At 42.8% G+C, this 7,500-nt stretch overlaps 1 protein-coding gene across 1 annotated transcript in view; it reads right to left on the reverse strand.

The window, feature by feature from the left end:
• Window positions 1-7,500, reverse strand: part of LOC145390097 (G-protein coupled receptor moody-like) — a 52,645-nt gene that overhangs the window by 22,465 nt on the left and 22,680 nt on the right. The gene's annotated exons all lie outside the window — the stretch shown is intronic.

The raw sequence follows: 7,500 nt of genomic DNA on the forward strand, positions 1-7,500 counted from the left end.
TCATTTGCGTTAGTGGGATTGACAGATTCTTGGAGATTTAAGCCTCTGCCTGTGCTTACGGTGAAGAAGAGAGCCTGGCTGACGATGGATGTGGAGTTTTGACCATCCACCTCCTCCTTCACTTCCTCCTGCCTCCCTCCTCCTCCAGCTACTCCTCCAGCAGAGCGGAGCAGTGCCCCTAAGATGCCCTGACCTTGCCTGACTTCAGACTCCGTACTGTTCCTTACTGTGTCAAGGAAGGTCATGGTGTGTGTAGCCCCGGTCAGGTCCACCCTAACAAGCGTCCTGTCTTCCTCATCATTTTGGTCATTCACTCTTCAATGCCGGTGTCTAATTTTCAATCTTCCCTCAGATTTCATAGCTGCCTTTCCCTGTACTGTCAACCCATTTCAGTATATCATTAGCCTGCATTTCTCTACTGGGGTTCACAGCACTCAGGATGCATGTAACTCTTCCTCCTGTCTCAGCATCACTTCCTGTATTTACCTTACCCAAGTTCCAAGCCACTAGATTTTTTCCAGTTTTCTTTAATTTTTTCTTGTGATTTTCTGTGGGGTTCTTGCAGTACTATCAGGAATCCACCAAAACATTCCTTCGTCATGAATTTCCCTGCTTGCATGCACCTTATGTAGCTTCTAAGTGACTGGATCTTTTCTTTGGGCTTAACTACTGCAATAATGCAAGAGTTAACCGTTACTCCCAGTCCTTCATTTATGCAACAGGTCAACTCTGGAACTGTCTCCCACTGTCTTATTTCTTACTTCCTATGATCACCAGTCTTTCAAACGCAGTGTGTCCAGGCATCTCGAAATGAACGGATCTTGAATCTGGCTCTCTGTTATCTGGCTTTTATTTTTTCTTGGAGGGAACAATCTTGCTGGCTCCTGGCCTTTGGTTCTTTCTTCCTTCATTAAAAAAAAAACTGTTATCTGGCTTTTATTTTTTCTTGGAGGGAACAATCTTGCTGGCTCCTGGCCTTTGGTTCTTTCTTCCTTCAACAAAAAAAAAAAGGATAATTGTCCGGCATTTAAATACGACTGAAATCTGACTCATACACCTTAGTGGATTTTAACATTTCTTCATCTCTTCTCTCACTCCTTCTTTCACTTTCTCACACTTTCTCTCTTTCACTCTAATTTCTCCGTCATTGGTCCTGCATCAAGAAGTCTGTTTTTGTACTTCCATACCTTAGATACAAAGCCACTGCACACAACACTTTTTCAATAGCACTATCTCATTTCCAGGACTTTTATCTCAGTTTTCCCTCTCACTTTCAAACCTCCTCTACTTTTCCTTCCGTTTCTTCCTCCTCCTCCTCCTCCTCCTCCCATCTCTCCTTCTTCCTTATCCTTTCCTTTCCTTTAATCTATGGCTGAATTGTCCGACTTTCCTTTCATGCCTCGTCCCCACGCCACTCGCTTAATATTTTCCTGGAAAAAAAGGGGAAGAGAGGCAATAAATTAAGTAGGCATAAAGAGGCAATAAGTAAAGAGGCAATAATTAAAGAGGCAATAATTAAAGAGGCAATAAGTAAAGAGGCAATAAGTAAAGAGGCAATAAGTAAAGAGGCAATAAGTAAATTGGGCAATAAGTAAAGAGGCAATAAGTAAAGAGGCAATAAGTAAAGAGGGCAATAAGTAAAGAGGGCAATAAGTAAAGAGGCAATAAGTAAAGAGGCAATAAGTAAAGAGGGCAATAAGTAAATTGGGCAATAAGTAAAGAGGCAATAAGTAAAGAGGCAATAAGTAAAGAGGCAATAAGTAAAGAGGCAATAAGTAAAGAGGCAATAAGTAAAGAGGCAATAAGTAAAGAGGCAATAAGTAAATTGGGCAATAAGTAAAGAGGCAATAAGTAAAGAGGCAATAAGTAAAGAGGCAATAAGTAAATTGGGCAATAAGTAAAAAGGCAATAAGTAAAGAGGGCAATAAGTAAAGAGGCAATAAGTAAAGAGGCAATAAGTAAAGAGGGCAATAAGTAAAGAGGGCAATAAGTAAAGAGGGCAATAATTAAATTGGGCAATAAGTAAGGAGGGCAATAAGTAAAGGGGGTAACAAGTAAAGAGGGCAATTAGTAATTAGCAAAGAGGCAACAAGAAGCAGTGCCAAGGCACAGCAAACCGGTCCCCGGCAGTCATTTTAGTGCTGACGCATAAACACAACAGGCTATCTCGTCAAAGATGTCACATATCAAATTTGGAGTAATTCGGGTGAAAATTGACGATTTTATGCCCACTTGAAACTTTAGGCCCAACGCACCTGACATCGACCCCCCTACCGCTAACTGGGGGTGACCCCCCTGATGTAATGAGGCATGTTATAGGATGCAGATTTGAAAGATGCACCTTTAGGTTTGGGTTTCATGTCGATATGATGAATTGGAAAGGAGTTGTGGCGAAAACACGATTTTTACAGTTTACATTTTGGGGGCCACAGCCTGGGCCTTGGCCCAGTTTGGCCCAAAATTGAGTCAGGTAATCAGGTCACAGGCCATCATACCTGTAACTTTAGTCAAAATAACACCAGTAGTTTTAGCGTTAAGTTGTTAACAGACAGACAGACAGACAGACAAACAAACAGACAAACCGAGTGGAAACAACACCCGTCCCCGAGCCCCTCAAGGGGGGTGGGGGACGGGTAATAAGTAAAGACGGCAATAAAAGGACGGCAAGCAGTACAGAAGGCTAATAAGACGATACCGATGCAATGAAAACACGAGAGAGAGAGAGAGAGAGAGAGAGAGAGAGAGAGAGAGGGAATGGGTGTGGCACAAGTGAGGAAGGAATAATGGAGAAGGAGAGGGAGAATGAGATGACAATAAACAATAAATTTACGATAAGCTTCTTTATTCACAGACACAAGGCAAGAATGAATAAATGATAACTGATGTAAATAAAGGAGATGGAGCAGGATAATGAGTCTGGAATAAAGAAAGAAAGCAAGAGAGGATGAAGATGGGAGGAATTAGAGCAAGAGAAGATGGAGGAATTAGAGCAAGATAATATGGAGGAATTAGAGCAAGAGAAGATGGAGGAATTAGAGCAAGAGAAGATGGGAGGAATTAGAGCAAGAGAAGATGGGAGGAATTAGAGCAAGAGAAGATGGGAGGAATTACAGCAAGAGAAGATGGGAGGAATTACAGCAAGAGAAGATGGAGGAATTACAGCAAGAGAAGATGGGAGGAATTACAGCAAGAGAAGATGGAGGAATTACAGCAAGAGAAGATGGAGGAATTACAGCAAGAGAAGATGGAAGGAATTACAGCAAGATAATATGGAGGAATTACAGCAAGAGAAGATGGAGGAATTACAGCAAGAGAAGATGGAGGAATTACAGCAAGAGAAGATGGGAGGAATTACAGCAAGAGAAGATGGGAGGAATTACAGCAAGAGAAGATGGGAGGAATTACAGCAAGAGAAGATGGGAGGAATTACAGCAAGAGAAGATGGGAGGAATTAGAGCAAGAGAAGATGGGAGGAATTACAGCAAGAGAAGATGGGAGAGCAAGAGAATGAGTGCAAGAGAAGATGGGAGGAATTACAGCAAGAGAAGATGGGAGGAATTACAGCAAGAGAAGATGGGAGGAATTACAGCAAGAGAAGATGGGAAGAATTACAGCAAGAGAAGATGGGAAGAATTACAGCAAGAGAAGATGGGAAGAATTACAGCAAGAGAAGATGGGAAGAATTACAGCAAGAGAAGATGGGAAGAATTACAGCAAGAGAAGATGGGAAGAATTACAGCAAGAGAAGATGGGAAGAATTACAGCAAGAGAAGATGGGAGAATTACAGCAAGAAGAAGATGGGAGGAATTACAGCAAGAGAAGATGGGAGGAATTACAGCAAGAGAAGATGGGAGGAATTACAGCAGAGAGAAGATGGGAGGATTTTCAGTAAGAGATGATGGGAGGAATTACAGCAAGAGAAGATGGGAGGAATTACAGCAAGAGAAGATGGGAGAATTACAGCAAGAGAAGATGGGAGGAATTAGAGCAAGAGAAGATGGGAGAATTAGAGCAAGAGAAGATGGGAGAATTGCAGCAAGAGAAGATGGGAGAATTACAGCAAGAGAAGATGGGAGGAATTACAGCAAGAGAAGATGGGAGGAATTACAGCAAGAGAAGATGGGATGAATTACAGCAAGAGAAGATGGGAGGAATTACATAAAGAGAAGAGGGGAGGAATTACAGCAAGAGAGAAGATGGGAGGAAATTACAGCAAGAGAAGATGGGACTAATTACCCAAAGATAAGATGGGAGGAATTAGAGCAAGAGAAGATGGGTTGAATTACAGCAAGAGAAGATGGGTGGAATTACAGCAAGAGAAGATGGGAGGAATTACAGCAAGAGAAGATGGGAGGAATTACAGCAAGAGAAGATGGGAGGAATTACAACAGAGAAGATGGGAGGAATTACAGCAAGAAGGAAGATGGGAGGAATTACAGCAAGAGAAGATGGGAGGAATTACAGCAAGAGAAGATGGGAGGAATTACAGCAAGAGAAGATGGGAGGAATTACAGCAAGAGAAGATGGGAGGAATTACAGCAAGAGAAGTTGTGAGGAATTACAGCAAGAGATGTTGGGAGGTATTACATAAAGAGAAGATGGGAGGAATTACAGCAAGAGCAGATGGGAGGACGTACAGCCAGAGAAGATGGGAGGAATTACAGCAAGAGAAGATGGGAGGAATTACAGCAAGAGAAGATGGGAGGAATTACAGCAAGAGAAGATGGGAGGAATTACAGCAAGAGAAGATGGGAGGAATTACAGCAAGAGAAGATGGGAGGAATTACAGCAAGAGAAGATGGGAGGAATTACAGCAAGAGAAGTGGGGAGGAATTACAGCAAGAGCAGAGGGGAGGAATTACTGCAAGAGAAGATGGGAGGAATTACACAGCAAGAGAAGATGGGAGGAATTACGTAGCAAGAGAAGATGGGAGGAATTACAGCAAGAGAAGATGGGAGGAATTACAGCAAGAGAAGATGGGAGGAATTACAGCAAGAGAAGATGGGAGGAATTACAGCTTGAGAAGATGGGAGGAATTACAGCAAGAGAAGATGGGAGGAATTACAGCAAGAGAAGATGGGAGGAATTACAGCAAGAGAAGATGGGAGGAATTACAGCAAGAGAAGATGGGAGGAATTACAGCAAGAGAAGATGGGAGGAATTACAGCAAGAGAAGATGGGAGGAATTACAGCAAGAGAAGATGGGAGGAATTACAGCAGAGAAGAAGATGTGAGGAATTACAGCTAGATAAGATGGGAGGAATTACAGCAAGAGAAGATGGGAGGAATTACAGCAAGAGAAGATGGGAGGAATTACAGCAAGAGAAGATGGGAGGAATTACAGCAAGAGAAGATGGGAGGAATTACAGCAAGAGAAGATGGGAGGAATTACAGCAAGAGAAGATGGGAGGAATTACAGCAAGAGAAGATGGGAGGAATTACAGCAAGAGAAGATGGGAGGAATTACAGCAAGAGAAGATGGGAGGAATTACAGCAAGAGAAGATGGGAGGAATTACAGCAAGAGAAGATGGGAGGAATTACAGCAAGAGAAGATGGGAGGAATTACAGCAAGAGAAGATGGGAGGAATTACAGCAAGAGAAGATGGGAGGAATTACAGCAAGAGAAGATGGGAGGAATTACAGCAAGAGAAGATGGGAGGAATTACAGCAAGAGAAGATCACATCAAAATACAGCAAGAGAAGATGGGAGGAATTACAGCAAGAGAAGATGGGAGGAATTACAGCAAGAGAAGATGGGAGGAATTACAGCAAGAGAAGATGGGAGGAATTACAGCAAGAGAAGATGGGAGGAATTACAGCAAGAGAAGATGGGAGGAATTACAGCAAGAGAAGATGGAGGAATTACAGCAAGAGAAGATGGGAGGAATTACAGCAAGAGAAGATGGGAGGAATTACAGCAAGAGAAGATGGGAGGAATTACAGCAAGAGAAGATGGGAGGAATTACAGCAAGAGAGAGAAGATGGGAGGAATTACAGCAAGAGAAGATGGGAGGAATTACAGCAAGAGAAGATGGGAGGAATTACAGCAAGAGAAGATGGGAGGAATTACAGCAAGAGAAGATGGGAGGAATTACAGCAAGAGAAGATGGGAGGAATTACAGCAAGAGAAGATGGGAGGAATTACAGCAAGAGAAGATGGGAGGAATTACAGCAAGAGAAGATGGGAGGAATTAGAGCAAGAGAAGATGGAGGAATTACAGCAAGAGAAGATGGGAGGAATTACAGCAATAGTAGATGTGAGTAATTAGTTCACGAGAAGATGGGAGGAATTACAGCAAGAGAAGATGGGAGGAATTACAGCAAGAGAAGATGGGAGGAATTACAGCAAGAGAAGATGGGAGGAATTACAGCAAGAGAAGATGGGAGGAATTACAGCAAGAGAAGATGGGAGGAATTACAGCAAGAGAAGATGGGAGGAATTACAGCAAGAGAAGATGGGAGGAATTACAGCAAGAGAAGATGGGAGGAATTACAGCAAGAGAAGATGGGAGGAATTACAGCAAGAGAAGATGGGAGGAATTACAGCAAGAGAAGATGGGAGGAATTACAGCAAGAGAAGATGGGAGGAATTACAGCAAGAGAAGATGGGAGGAATTACAGCAAGAGAAGATGGGAGGAATTACAGCAAGAGAAGATGGGAGGAATTACAGCAAGAGAAGATGGGAGGAATTACAGCAAGAGAAGATGGGAGGAATTACAGCAAGAGAAGATGGGAGGAATTACAGCAAGAGAAGATGGGAGGAATTACAGCAAGAGAAGATGGGAGGAATTACAGCAAGAGAAGATGGGAGGAATTACAGCAAGAGAAGATGGGAGGAATTACAGCAAGAGAAGATGGGAGGAATTACAGCAAGAGAAGATGGGAGGAATTACAGCAAGAGAAGATGGGAGGAATTACAGCAAGAGAAGATGGGAGGAATTACAGCAAGAGAAGATGGGAGGAATTACAGCAAGAGAAGATGGGAGGAATTACAGCAAGAGAAGATGGGAGGAATTACAGCAAGAGAAGATGGGAGGAATTACAGCAAGAGAAGATGGGAGGAATTACAGCAAGAGAAGATGGGAGGAATTACAGCAAGAGAAGATGGGAGGAATTACAGCAAGAGAAGATGGGAGGAATTACAGCAAGAGAAGATGGGAGGAATTACAGCAAGAGAAGATGGGAGGAATTACAGCAAGAGAAGATGGGAGGAATTACAGCAAGAGAAGATGGGAGGAATTACAGCAAGAGAAGATGGAGGAATTACAGCAAGAGAAGATGGGAGGAATTACAGCAAGAGAAGATGGGAGGAATTACAGCAAGAGAAGATGGGAGGAATTGCAGCAGCAAGAGAAGATGGGAGGAATTACAGCAAGAGAAGATGGGAGGAATTACAGCAAGAGAAGATGGGAGGAATTACAGCAAGAGAAGATGGGAGGAATTACAGCAAGAGAAGATGGGAGGAATTACAGCAAGAGAAGATGGGAGGAATTACA

Source organism: Coenobita brevimanus, unplaced genomic scaffold (genome assembly GCF_032717465.1).
Source record: "Coenobita brevimanus isolate Jiangsu-jjx unplaced genomic scaffold, ASM3271746v2 jjx.HiC_scaffold_2825, whole genome shotgun sequence".
Taxonomy (NCBI): Eukaryota; Metazoa; Arthropoda; class Malacostraca; order Decapoda; family Coenobitidae; genus Coenobita; species Coenobita brevimanus.